The sequence below is a fragment of the Dermacentor andersoni genome, chromosome 2, assembly GCF_023375885.2.
Source record: "Dermacentor andersoni chromosome 2, qqDerAnde1_hic_scaffold, whole genome shotgun sequence".
NCBI lineage: Eukaryota > Metazoa > Arthropoda > Arachnida > Ixodida > Ixodidae > Dermacentor > Dermacentor andersoni.
In genome coordinates this window covers 170,894,416-170,908,562 of record NC_092815.1, presented here as the reverse complement: position 1 = coordinate 170,908,562, position 14,147 = coordinate 170,894,416, and the positions used below count along the sequence as shown (strand labels likewise).

The window sequence follows — 14,147 nt, the reverse complement described above, 5'->3', positions numbered from 1 at the left end:
GACCACCGAGGCGCTGTGTACACAATTGTGTACGATGTTGTAAATAATAAAGTTTCATGATAACTTTCAAGAATTCAATGGTCTTGTCTTTCTTAGGTCCAAAAAAGAATGTTTAGGTAAAAAAAAATTTTTTTCTATGCATAATTACAAGTGGCGCCTGAAAGGGTTAAATAGCGGCGAGATCACGCGAGCGGTGCTGTCATGCCACGATCCGCCGCAAATATCTCCGTCTGCTCTCCCCTACCGGTGGCGCCACTGCGGTGGCCGGAACACTAGGCGAGCTACGCCGTCTCCGCCGCATACGGCAGGCCGCACCTGTGTGTTTTCATCGAGCGGCCATGCCAGTAGCCAGCCACTTCAATGAACATGTCATATATTCGACAAAGCAAAGCTCTATATACTAAAAAAAAATTTGCATTCACCTCGCGAGTAGAAATATACGGAATCATACCTCATACACAAATTTAAATGCTTACATCCGACGGGAATTAATTTGGCACGTAGCAACTTAGAATCTTTAAAAGCTGTAACTTAAATCTGACATGCTCAGGTTCCTGCTTGACCATGACAATAACAAGAAAAATCACATGCAAGCCATTAATAAGTTAATACACGCATATGAGGGCACAGAAGAGGAATTTCTCAATGAATTACGGCAGAAATACTTAACACAGGCACCCCCTTGCAACTATCCTAGCTACAACGGGCTCGGCGGCGCTACAGAAATGGATCGCCCTAACTGCCTTCGCTTCTTCGTTACGCAGTTCACCCCACTTTCCTGGCCCCATCTGCTCGCTGTTCTCGGAGTGCTGTCCGCCTGCACATCATCGACAGTCATCCCGTTGCCTGTGCTTCCCTCTGCGCATGCCCATACCGACATGGAACAACCGCTGCAGGATCAAGCTTGGACAGCCAAGTGCGAGCCTCCACCTGCAACTACGGATACTTTGCTTCAGCTGCATTATCTTCATAACCCCTGGACACCGTCATCGCTATCTGTGACAATCGCCGTGCCCTCCCCTCGATTCGGCTACATAAGGCCCGACCAAACCATCGTAGCGCTTAGTGGGCTCGGCGGCGCTACAGAAATGGATCGCCCTAACTGCCTTCGCTTCTTCGTTACGCAGGTAATGAATTATCACAGCCTTTACGCCAAGCGCTCCAGTAGTAACTGTTGTCTGTTTGTGCTGCCGGGCCCACGGCGATGTATAGCTATGTTTTACGAGTGTTCCCACATGTTGAAACTGCTATTGCTGGCCGAGGATGTGGAAACTAATCCTCTGCTGCTGACAATTCCAATGATTACTTGCCGCGCTTACAGTTTTACAATCCGGGCAGTCAACAATCCTTGAGCAGCTAGGCTCTATCAAGTCCACCCTTGAGGAGCATGAGAAAGCATTTGCACACCTAAACACTAAGCTTGCGAAGATTGAGGCAGATTTCCAGTCTATTTCAAATGTAAGATCTCAAATTGACAGTATACAAAGCATTACCGCCAACTGCTCAGCTCATGTATCTACTTTGACTGCCCGGATGGATGATCTTGAAAACATGTCTCGCCGAAGCAATTTGGTGTTCTATGGGCTCAAAGATGCGGAAAACGAAAGCTGGAGTGATTCTGAAAAACTAATAATTGATCACTGCCAGGAGAACCTGAAAATAACCATCGAAAGCAATAACATCGAGCGAGTGCATCGTCTAGGCACATTCAAAAGAGAAAAGCACCGCCCAATCATAAGGTCCGTTCGATTTACCTTGCACTGCGTGAACTAGTTCCTGGCAGTTCAGAAAAAGTGCCACACTCATGCAGTGCCAGTTCAGCAGTGCAGGCATAGCGCGACACTAGCGCAAAACTGAAATGAATGCTGAAGTGCAGGTAGTGCAGGCCTTCTGCTGGTCTTGGCGCTTTGCCAGCTGCACGTCGACTTTTGTTCATGGATTGATCCAGCCTGCCCGCGGTTAGGCGAAAGTGTTTTGAAGGGTGTACAGGCTGGTTGATATGGTGGAAAACGTTATGGATTGCGGCGCATCATCTGCAGCCATCGTTCAAACAGTTATTGAGCTGATGGACTCTGACAGTGAAGACGAGGACTTCGACGATGTTGTCACAATTCTAGCGCTGAAGCTAACTAGGTTGCAACGCAATAGAATTCCTAAGTACTGTGAAGAAGTCGTGAGTCGCTACTTTGATTTTGAATTTAAGACTTTTCCGCCTATAGCTCGAGACGTTTGATAGACTTGCTACCGGATACATGGCGTCGCTGTTCTTCCCGAGCGCGACAAGAAGAGGACGTCCAAGGGTTAGTGCCGAAAAGACATGCTTGGTGGTTTTGTGTTACTTGGGTGGACAGTGCAGTATGTACTCTTTGGCTGACCGCTTCGACCTTGCCGTGTCAACTGTACACAGCTGTGTCGTGCAAATGTTGGATTTCCTCAACAGTGTCAGTGAGGAGGTTATTGCGTGGCCTGGCCGGCAGGAGCAGGAGCGCAGCAAGGCGAGCCTCCTTGCGAAAACCGGTGGCAAGGGGCCCCAAAACACAGTGGGCTGTATTGACGGCTGCCACGTCGAGATCAACAAGTCGACGGAATCTCCTCATTCTTTTTACAACCGAAACAAGTGGCCTTCAATTGTGCTGCAAGGCATTGTCAATGACAGAAACAAGTTCCTGGATGTATTTATTGGATTCCCTGGCTCGGCACAAGACGCAAGGATGCTGCGTGAAAGCCCTTTCTTTGAAGAAGCCGCGTTGAAATGCTGCAATGGATATATCCTTGGAGATTCAGCACATCCCCTCCTACCATGGCTGATGACGCCTTACCGAGACAACGAGGCTACTTTCCCGTCGTGGAAGAAGAAGTTCAACGAGGTTCATTCGCAGCAAAGAGTTGCAGTTGAGAATGCTTTCAGATTGCTGAAGCAGCGCTTCAGGCGGCTGTATCTCGTCGATGCTGCAAGCATCAAACAGTGCGTACTTACTCTCATGGGTGCATGTCTTCTGCACAACTTGTGCAATGAAGAGAGAAATTTTTTTGATGAACTGCGGCAGCTGCCAGTGCAAGAAGAAGTTGTCAATGATGAAGACACCGATATCTTCATTGACCGTGGTGTGGCAGGTATGGCTGGTACGCCCCGTGCCACTTCTGCAGGTGCCTCCTGTGCCGCTGTTTCTGCTGCTGCTGGCGACTGGGTGCCGGTAGGCGGCTGCTGATCCGCAAACACTACGGACATAACTGTCCCGTCTGGTTAAGAAGTAGAAAATTACTCAGTGCAACATAATCATCTAGTCTGTGGCTGTACAATGCCAGATGTACAAAAGCTAACAATTTATGTTTTTGTCAAGCGCAGTATATCCCAACAACGTAAACACAACTGTTTAGACGCAAGCATACCGCACCCAATAGCTAGAATACCATTGAGTGCACATGCGGAATCAATATAAGTATAAAAAGTTACCTTTAAACGCTAACCTACGCACCGATATTGCGCCCCACTAGCACACACAAAGAGGTATTAGTGCTAATACACACAAATAGGTATCAGTTTACTACAGATAGTCATGTGCCAAGGAAAGGTAAGCTGTCATACAGAAACTAACTCACAGCAGTTAATAATGCGATTAGCGCGCTGACTACAGCGAAATATTTATTGCGGGTATGACGTTACAAGCAAAATGCTTCGTGCACCCACGTGTTTCATGCAACATGGAGCTGTGCCCAAACATACCTTCTGTCCTGTACGCATAGCCGTTCTCTTGCCAAACACGGCTCCCACCTTCATTGACGATCGGCGTCAAGCTTCGTTGACACGCCGTCTATTGCAACGCAAATGCTGCCGTCGTCTGCTGCCATAGCTGTTGCGCTTGTGCACGACCGGCACCACCTCCCAACACAGTGCAGGGTCTGCCTGAACTAGCCCTGCACGACGCCTGCACTTGTTTAAAACGAATGCCGTAGTTCAGAGGGCGCCACGTTGCACTGCCAAAACGAATGGCCAAGTGTGGCAATACATGAACTAGTTCAGGTAGTGCAGATAAATCGAACGGACCAATAGTTAAATTTCTGCAGTTCCAGTCTTCCAGTTTCAGTTTTCCAGTCTGCAATTAACACAGTAGAGGAACACCTCATAGGAACAGGCCTCACATGCTCTGCAGAGAAATCTGAACTTCTATTGTACCGCCCCACACTTAGAGGCAGGCCTCCCAAAGGATACGACAGAAACAAGGCTCATGAGGAAATCGAGCTACACACCAAGAACGGGCGGAATATCCCAATAGTCAACCAGCTCAAGGTGCTGGGTCTGGTAATCGAGAACAAAGGCACAAATAGGGAAACCATAAAGAAGTTAGACACAAAGGTAACAAACACCATGAGATTAATCAAACGAATTACTAACAAGCACCAAGGTATGAAGGAAGAAAGTATCATACGGCTGATACAATCATTCGTAATCAGTCAGATCACATACATAGCAGCCTTCCACAATTGGTTTGCAGCTGAAAGCGTAAAATTAACAACCTGATAAAAAAAAGCATACGAACTAGCACTAGGGATTCCCATCAGTACTAGCACGGATCTCTTGCTAAAGTTAGGACTCCTCAACACACTAGACGAACTCATAGAAGCACAACAAACATCTCAAGCATTGCAACTAACCAAAACCAAAACAGGACGGCATATACTAAGCAAACTAGGAATGAATTACCACAATCTCTACGGGGAAAAGAGGACGATAACGAGAGAAATTCGCGACAAGCTCCTAGTACCAAATATACCCAAGAACATGCATCCAGGTTACAACGACGGCAGACGCAAGAGTAGAGCAGAGAAAATTATCCGAAGCTTTGGGTCAGACGACAGAGCAACCTTCATAGACGCGGCTGAATACCCAGACAGAAATAGCTATGTAGCAGTAATCGTACATCACACCCAAAAACCCCTTACAAGCGTATCGGTTAATACCAAACATTCCGAGACAGCAGAGGAGGTAGCCATTGCACTAGCATTGGTCTCCACGAATGCTCAGTACATCATTAGCGATTCTCAAGCAGCCATTAGAAATTATGCAAAAGGTAGGATCTCTCCTGAGGCATGGCGCATCATCAGAGTCAATGAAGCAAAATTCTCCAATGCAGAGAAGAACGGCAGGCAATTGCTCTGGTTGCAATTGCATACGACTCCAGACATTCCCGCAGTCCACCTTAACGAGGTAGCACACCGCAAAGCTCGAGGTCTTACTCATCGAGCTGAGCAAAGAGTGACTTCCATCGGTCAGGAGAACGCGGAGGAGGAAATCTGGAGAGAAAAAGATATATTAACAAGATTTAGCGATATTAACAAATTCTATCAAAATCGGAGGCGAGCATTACCACCGCCTCGCACTAAACTGAACAGAGCTGAGTCCGTTACTTGGAGGCGACTACAGTACAAACAGAAACTTATACGAGTCCCGTGCAACTAAAACTTTCTACCCCGATATGTGCGAGAGCGATATGTACAAGCTATGCAAGTCTGTTAGAGCCACTCTTCAACACATGTTGTGGGGATGTGAAATATACCAAAATAAAATGGCAGTCTCCCCAGAAAATCTACGGGCGCGGTGGTCGGCCGTGCTGCTCAGCTCAGAACTCCACGACCAACATTGGGCCGTCCAGCGAGCCAAGGAAGCCGCACGGGAGCAGCAGCTCCCAGTGGCCATCTAGGCGGCCCCAGGCCTGGGCCTCCCAATTGCCGGATTCCAAATAAAGTTACCACATCACACACACACAAATCTGAAATTCTCATATCATCAACAAAGGCATAAAACATATCACGCCACCAGCTATGCTTAATTCTTAACCTCACCTATTCTTCCATTTCCAATTTTTCCCTACTCATTACTCAATTTAATATACTCTTTCATGTTTTTACGTTTATATCAACCGTACGACCCCTTTTTGCAATGCCCACCTGCCTCCGCTCGCTTTTACTCATTTTATCCTCCTATTTGTTGTTCCGGTTTTGGTTCCCCCCCCCCCTTTTTTTTCTGTTTTTGTTATATTTTCTTGAAACACCCTCACCAACACGTTCCAAAGTCCCAGACGCCCGGATACCTTTCTCGGCGCCTCAGCCACGCAGACTGTCGCCACTTCTGTATACCGCCGTGACAACACCTACGTTGAGCTACTGGGGCTAACATCCCTAGAAAGAGCATACCGCTACCTTCCAGCTACCCCATACATTGGCACCCAGACTCCTTGCCACCACCTTAACTCCTTCAAAATTACCTGACACATTGCTGCTATGCTACTCAAGTCGTTCTTTGAACTGATGTTTTTCTTTTTCCTTTTTGTTAGTCGCGCACTGACCGCCTGACCGGCACTTCTAATGCCACAAGAAAGTGCCGCCAACGACACCCCCGAATCTCCATAACTTCTCGCTTTCCAAACACCCTCCCATGCCTTTCATTTTTTGCTCCTTTCCTTCCCTCTTGGTGTCAGTTTTTTCTTTTCTTTTTTTTTCTTTTCTCCCACCTTCAGACTCTCCCACTCTTGTCCCATCATCTTAGAAACCACAGTTACAGATGTCAAGCGACAACATTCATTCTCTTTGAAGGCTCTCCCTTTGCAACCAGCCACCACCAACAACAACCGCACGTGACGTCACTCTACTAACTCTTTTAAGACTAACACGCTGAGGATGACGAGGCCACCTTTGACGAAGATAGGTCCAACTATCGAAACATTGGCCAGTCTTTCTAAGGCACTTATCCTGTTCACAACCTTTATACCACACTGTGCTATTCCATCAGTCAGCCAAGGAGACACGATCTCTCTAATGCTATTCACTGCGTGCTTGGAAGAAATATTCAAGCTATTAAACTGGGAAGGTTTAGGCTTAAGGATCGACGGTGAATACCTCAACAACCTTCGGTTTACCGATGACATTGTTCTATTTAGCACCACTGCAGTCGAGTTACAACAAATGATTGAGGACCTTAACAGAAAGAGTGCAAGAGTGGAGTCGAAGATTAATATGCAGAAGACAAAGATAATGATGAATAACCAGGCAAGGGAACAAGAGTTCAGGATTGCCAGTCAGCCTCTAGAGTCTGTGAAGGCGTACGTTAACCTAGGTCAACTAATCACAGGCACCCTGACCATGAGAAGGAAGTTCACAGAAGAACAAAAATCGGCTGGATAGCGTATGGCAGACATCATGAGCTCCTGACTAGAAGCTTACCGTTATCATTGAAAAGGAAGGTATACAAACAGTGCATTTTACCGGTGCTGACATATGGAGCAGAGACTTGGAGACTGACAAAGAAGCTTTAGAACAAGTTAGGGACTGCACAGAGAGCGATGGAACGAAGAATGCTAGGCGTAACTTTAACAGACAGAAAGAGAGCGGTTTGGATCAGAGAGCAAACAGGTGTAGACAATATTTTAATTCACAGTAAGAGAAAAAAATGGCACTGGGCAGGTGATGTAATGCGCAGATTAGATAACTGTTGGAGCATTAGGGTGACAGAATGGGTACCAAGAGAAGGGAAACGCACTAGAGGCAGCAGAAGACTAGGTGGTGCGACAAAATTAGGAAATTTGCGGGTGCTAGTTGGAATCGGTTGGCACAGGACAGAGGTAATTCGAGATCACAGGGAGAGGTCTTCGTCCTGCAGTGGACATGAAATAGGCTGATGATGATGATGACACCATGATTTCACTGGCTTCATTCATTGCATGTTTCTGTGTACAGATGTGGCCAAAAAATATCTATCCCTTTGGATACCCACATTCTTCTCATTGTGGACGGTATGTACAACTGCAGTACCTTCTTTTGCTAAGCATGGGAATGCAACCTTTGAGTGATGCACTGTGTCACGTTCTAGAGTGGGCATACTCTTGCACAAGTCCATTTTGCATATCCTGACACACAGGAATGTATATATTAGGATACATGGAATATGACAGCAGGGAGCATGTTTGCCAGACAACCTAATTCTAAGATGTGTAGCAATATTCGCACACAATTTAGAGCATTGAAGCTCGGCCATGAAGACCAGGCCACACATGTGCAGACAGCACAGGACAGCTTCTGCACGTTGAAGCGTTGATATCTCTTCCACACAAATATCGGCACAAGGGCTGCCTCATGTCGCTGCGCAGCTACGTTGTGGAGCAGTCAATTCTCAGTGAGGCTGATTTATGTCGAGCAAGAAATTGATTTTTATTTCTTTTTTGTGCTCATTAACAACTTGAAAACTAAAACAATTATGTTTACAGATATTCAAGCATTTCGAAGCACTGTCGATAGGTCTGTTTGATTCACCCGCACCACCTGAACTAGTTCACTAGGTGCTGCACCCTAACATGCGCTTGAGCGGTACAGCAATGGTGCAGGACTGGTTCAAGATTTTCCTGCACCCTCTAATATTGGTGCCAACTTGGTGCAGGTGTACATGTGGGACACAGCAATGCAGGATAGAGGTGCAAGTGATGTTAGAGCCCTGCTTGCTTGCGTCTGGTGTAACTATGCGAGTGTGGTGTGTATTTACCCTGAAAAGCCAATCGTAACTGCAGTTTGAGACCATCAAAACTATGCACTCTATGCACAAAACATAAGGCCTGTATCATGCCTGTGCCTCAGCAATTATTTCGAGTGTTGCATTGTTCGTAAACTGCCATGAACTAGTTCGTAGTGGTGCAGGCGAATGGAATGGACCTAACAGCTCAATTAGCAACACTGTCTGGCAAGGCGTCTATGCGTGAGCGCCATCAGCCTGTTTAAAAAATGCAATCTATTCATCCTTCAAAAATTCACGCCTTCACAGGTATGAAGTGCAGTGTCGAGCAGAAGAAAGGGAGCAGCTTTTTGAACATCTTGAAAAACTCGAAAGACGTGTGAATAAAGAGAACCGCCCGAGCCTGTAATAAAGTTTTGTTTAGCTTCGAGCATAATAAACGCTTTTACAATATAAACTACACCGAGTCAATGTGCTGTGACCTTTGGGTCATGTAAATCACTTTTATTTTTGCTTCCTTGTGAACAAAGTGCGGTGACTTCGACACAGCAACCCGGTACACATTCATTATGTCATACAGTGCACTACTCAAACTGTAATGTTTCTTAAAAGGGCCTTAGACAACTCTTAACATTTCAAACACGCATTGTACACAGAATACTGCAGCAACAACTTTTTATGAACACAGCAGCACTACACGTCGCAGCGGTTGAAACAGAATATATTTGCGGCTGGGTGTTCAATGCAGAGGCTGATGCACTGTTGTTTAACAGCAAATTTTTGAGGTAACAAGGGTTTAGGGGCTCTTCAAGGCATGACGCCAAGTTCGATACCGGATTTCTCACAAAAGTATCACTTTTTATTATTTGCTTAGACGTGCTGAGTCTCAAGTTTGCTCTAGTGACACTCAGTCACTTCAACAATGGCAGTACAGGCAGACTAGATATAATGAAACAAGTTAGATTGGAACGTGGCCTTCGCACAATTAAAAATTATCTCGCAAAACATTTGACAAAGTCCTTCTGTGACTGCACTAGCGCTGCACATGGTAGAAAAAGAAAAGGTGCACACAAGTAGAAGACAAGAAAAAAGTTTGGAGGAGACAAACTACAAACCTGTGGAAAATTACCCCTTGAAAGACTTTCATGTGTAAAGCTGATGTTTCAAATCCTTTCTTTGTTTTCCTTAAATCATTTTCTTTTGGCAATTATATCATACACCAACAAGCTTTTTACTTTTTTGGTAATTTGGGTTCCCAAGCCCTGCAGAGCATGCTAGTAGTTTACACTGAAGTTTCTCGTAAACCTGTCACGCGAAATAAGCAGTATATTTATAGGTATAATTTATGTTCGGATTTTATGACGCTTTTCCGCGGTCCCGAGAAGGTTGTATAATCGGGGTTGCACTGTATTTTGATTTAGTTCTCTAGGTGGTATTTCACAGCCCAAAACAAATTGGCGGAAACATACAGTTTAGTTGGCAATTGTAGCTTTGTTCTGCTCGCTTGCGCTCCACCATAATGTCTTCGCACAAGAATGCGAGACTGGACCCACATGTGTCGGCGCACCAACGCGAATTGTTGGTCACCTTCATGAAGGGTGACCCATACCTTGTGCGAGCATCGTGCGAGCTCAGCCTGGAATGTACAGTTGAGCGAAAGTGGCATCTATGCAACAAGCTTGCCACCCTATTGAACGCGGAATGCCCAGCCGCAAAGACTGCCGAGCAGTGGCAGGTGTTTTGGCAGGAGGAGGTTTTTCTCTTTTGTCGAGATGCCGCCACACCTTCAACAAGCCAAAGGTGCGTGCGAGGAGTGGATCTGTTGCTTGCGGTCTTTACAATGCTGTTTGTAATTGCAGTGGCAAAGATGGAGGCCACCTGCCCGGCCTTCGTGGACATATCCAGCAATTGGTCAGCACATCCACAGTAATGGGTGTGTGTGCACCCTTCTTTCAGCCACTCGACGAGGTAAGCTGTTCATAAACATGCCAAAATTTTTTTGGCAATCACATCGCGTATACTGCTTCGCGTGAGCAGTGTTATACCGTAGTCACACAGGGTGCTTTCAATTGCAAGCAAGAAATTTTATCTCTATCGAAAGTGCTCATGTGACAATGGTATGACAGATACAGTTTTTCTCCCTTTATGTGCATGCGTGTGCGGTGGCATGCACAAGGCATTTTACTGCTAGAATTTCATGAATTTCTTTTGTGTTTTCATGACACTGTGAGTTGCACCCCAGGAGGAGCACATTAGACGAACTTTTGAAAACTGCTTCTTGGTGTCTCATACATAAAGCAGCCCGCCGTGAAGGTGACCGTGACAACTGAGTCAGTGGGCATCACAGCTGGCATGAGCGGCCTTTCACCTGAAAGTAAGCTTCTTCCCTGTTGCCTCTCTCCTTTTGTGGAAACTGTTTCATCTATATGGAGCACAAACTACTACTACTCTAACCATTGAGTGAATGTACTTTTTACAAACAATGTAGGAGCACTGCCACAGCCAGACTGCCCTCCAGCAAAGCCATTGCTCCACAGCCCTCCAGCTGCACAACCGAGAGCTGGCCCCAGCCCTATGAGAACCAGTAAGTGAAAAGGAAAATCCTGAAATATCACGGCTTTAATGCTCTGGATATAAGATAGTTCATAACATAGTTAACATAGTGATCAGTTCATTATAAATTGTGATTTTTTTCCAGGCTGGCCACGCCCAGTACATTGTCGGCCTCACGGACCCTGTTGGGTCTCGCACCAGGAGGTCCTGGTACAATGTCTGGTCAACGATTATGCTTGGATCGTGGCACAAAATGAAGAAACAAACAAAGTGCATAGGTCTTTGTCTGTTTATATGGTGGTGCATAGTAGACTTACAGTAGACAGCTGTAATGATATTTTAGAAATTTTATGGGCTGTGCAGAGGGACACAAACACATGCACATGGCTAACAGAAGTTTGAACAGCTGAACTGAAAAATAGAAAGTAGATGAGTAAGGGATGCAGACGAAACGTAGCTGCACATTACATACGTGGATAATTAGGCAAGGACACTCGCCATCACTCATACAATCTAACGCCTTCATACACAGTCATCACTGCCAGTAGCAGTTCTGCAAAAAGGCGATAACTGAGTGGACTAGAGAACAAGGGCACATGCCATCAGTGACACAGTAACAGCTTAAGACATTACAGTTTCCACTAAGCCTGTTTCTTTTGAGCAGTTGCACAAATATGGCAAGTTGCCTGCAATTAAATCCCACACTTTAAAATGCTGCTGCATATAACTTACTGTAAAACCTTGGCCTCACACTTTCAAGTATCAACTAAACAAGTTTGCCACATATGCTGTATTGCACCACACACATTTGATTGCACTTGGCGATTGTGATAGTACTCCGCATCTGGATAAAAAATAAAGTCGAAAACATTTCTCCCGAGGCAGCAGGGTAAATTGAGCCTGCCCTATAGATATGAATTCTTCGCTGCCGATGGATCTTTGGAAGCTCCCCATTGCAAAGAAACGGAGAGCACAAAGCACCTTGTCTTGCGTCATGATGGCACCGGTCCGAAGGCCACTGATGGCGTCCTCCAACTGTTCGCAGAGCCACCACAAAGTGTTCTTTGAGAGCCTGAAGTGCTCGCAGAACTCTTCCTCTGTCAACTCGTCAAATGCATCCCGAAACATGCGTCGCCGAGGCTGCCTGAGAGACTCCAAAAGCACGACAATAGGAGCGGCCATCGTGGCTTGTGAATGCCAAACACTGAATGTGGTTCCGTGAGTACAACGTGAAACGGCGAGTATTCTCGAAAAATGCACTCGTATCATTCAACAATTAAAAAAAAAGAACACCATATATATTTATCACAGAGCAGGCACAACATTTACTTTCACTGATTGCAATTGCTTTCAATAATTGACATCGTTAACACTCTGCGAAGGCGTGTCACATTTTAATCTCGACAAACGGAAACCCCGCCACAGCCACCCATGTTTCGGGAGCGACGACATTACGAGCAGACAACAAGCGCAGCTGTCTGCTACTAGCACTACGATGGCAACGGTTATTCATTCTTCGAAGCGAATGAACTCGTCAACCATTCCACGCTAACAGACAACTCCACTCGGTTTTCAAATGATTGACAGAAGCGTGACGTATGCGCACCTTGTGGTCCCGCCCCAGCGCGATGGCAGCCGTGACGAAACATGCGGGCACCGACGAAACCGAACAAATGGAAAAGCGAGCTGCTTGTGCAATCGCATCCCAGATTTCCCCGGCGCTCTCATGAGACGCATTCTCTTTCCCCAGACTTGTGAGAAAAGGAAAGGCTTCCGTCTCTCCTTGAGGAGGACTGCCCCCTTGCAGAGTCAGAAAGATATAAAATAGGGTTGTCAGAGGTAACGTGCCCTCTTGCTCCTTGGCTCTTGAGACTTTTTACTGGATTTAAGGACAACTGCCCACAACCCACAAGCGACCTCTTTGCCTCACAATCACGTGCAACGAGGCAAGCCTAATTAATGCCTTTTACAGAATGAACTTCCCATCTGCAGGTGTTCATTGCTTATTGCTTGCATCAATAAATATTGTCATAGCTGACACCACTGGTTGCTTTGCTCACATGAGCCCAATGTAGCTGTAATTAATTACCTGCGCTATGTATGGGCTGGGGACGCGCTACTAGCGTCAAGTGAAACGTGAACAGCATAGCGCGTGGCCAAAGTGTAACTAAAGGTGCAGTGCACGCCGTCCAGTCATCACCATTGACAGGCATGCATACCTGCTTTGACTGCAGCGTGATGTTGCTCCCATATAACGCAATATTTTCGTTTATGTTATGGTTCTCTAAACCTAAACAAAGCTTAGTGACAACTCCGGTTGAAAGGCTTTGCTTTTCCACTTTTTCAAGTCCAGGCTGTACATCGGAGGAGAAATATGAGAGTATACTATAGGAACCTGTGAAGTGACATGCAGGCCTAGAAAATGTGAAGGGGCTGCTGGCCCAGACGTCCTCACCTTGCGAGCACATGACAGTTGGGTGCTCGCTCGTCGATGAATGGTGAAGCAACCAGGAGCTTGAATGTGCAGTGGAACAAAGAATGTCAACGTCCCCCGAGGCCACCAGAAATCTGCATGCTAAGAGCAGTTGGAGGGCTGCATCACACACACACACACACACACACACATTTTTATGTGATACATATACATACAGCAGATGTAACGGAAGTGCTAACCAGCTACCTGGGCTACGGGATAGACAAAAGTTGACTAAGGAACATGCACCAAGTGCTCACCTTCTGTGCAACATCAGATGCTCAACAACTGCTTATGGCTGTGCCTTGGAATGCAGGCAATCAAGCTAAAATCATAAAGGACATCGAAACACTTTTTTTTAACTAATCACAGAATGACCTCAAAATTACAGGACATCACCTCACAAATCTCTTGCCGCAAACATTTTTCTAATCCTTCAAGTATAAGTGAAGTTAGAGATAGTTATTGCACCAATTTGCAGCTTTCTGTCTCCTTTCATCTTCACTTGTGCACCGGAAGCTACATAGGTATGATGGCAAGTGGGCAAGGCCACTTCAGTTCTAAAGTTGGGCATTTTTTTTCTTCATGACACTACCTCTGGTTTAGGCACGCGTACCATTCCCT

The 14,147-nt window shown here is 46.0% G+C and overlaps 1 long non-coding RNA gene and 1 pseudogene across 1 annotated transcript in view; one reads left to right on the top strand and one right to left on the bottom strand.

Moving 5' to 3' along the window:
• Positions 1–14,147, bottom strand: part of LOC140216177 (uncharacterized) — a 112,850-nt gene that overhangs the window by 72,935 nt on the left and 25,768 nt on the right. The window contains exon 2 of the long non-coding RNA XR_011892868.1: positions 13,506–13,643. This is a non-coding gene — a long non-coding RNA (uncharacterized lncRNA). The remainder of the gene's footprint in view (positions 1–13,505; positions 13,644–14,147) is intronic.
• On the top strand, positions 2,015–3,209 carry LOC126540886 (uncharacterized; annotated as a pseudogene).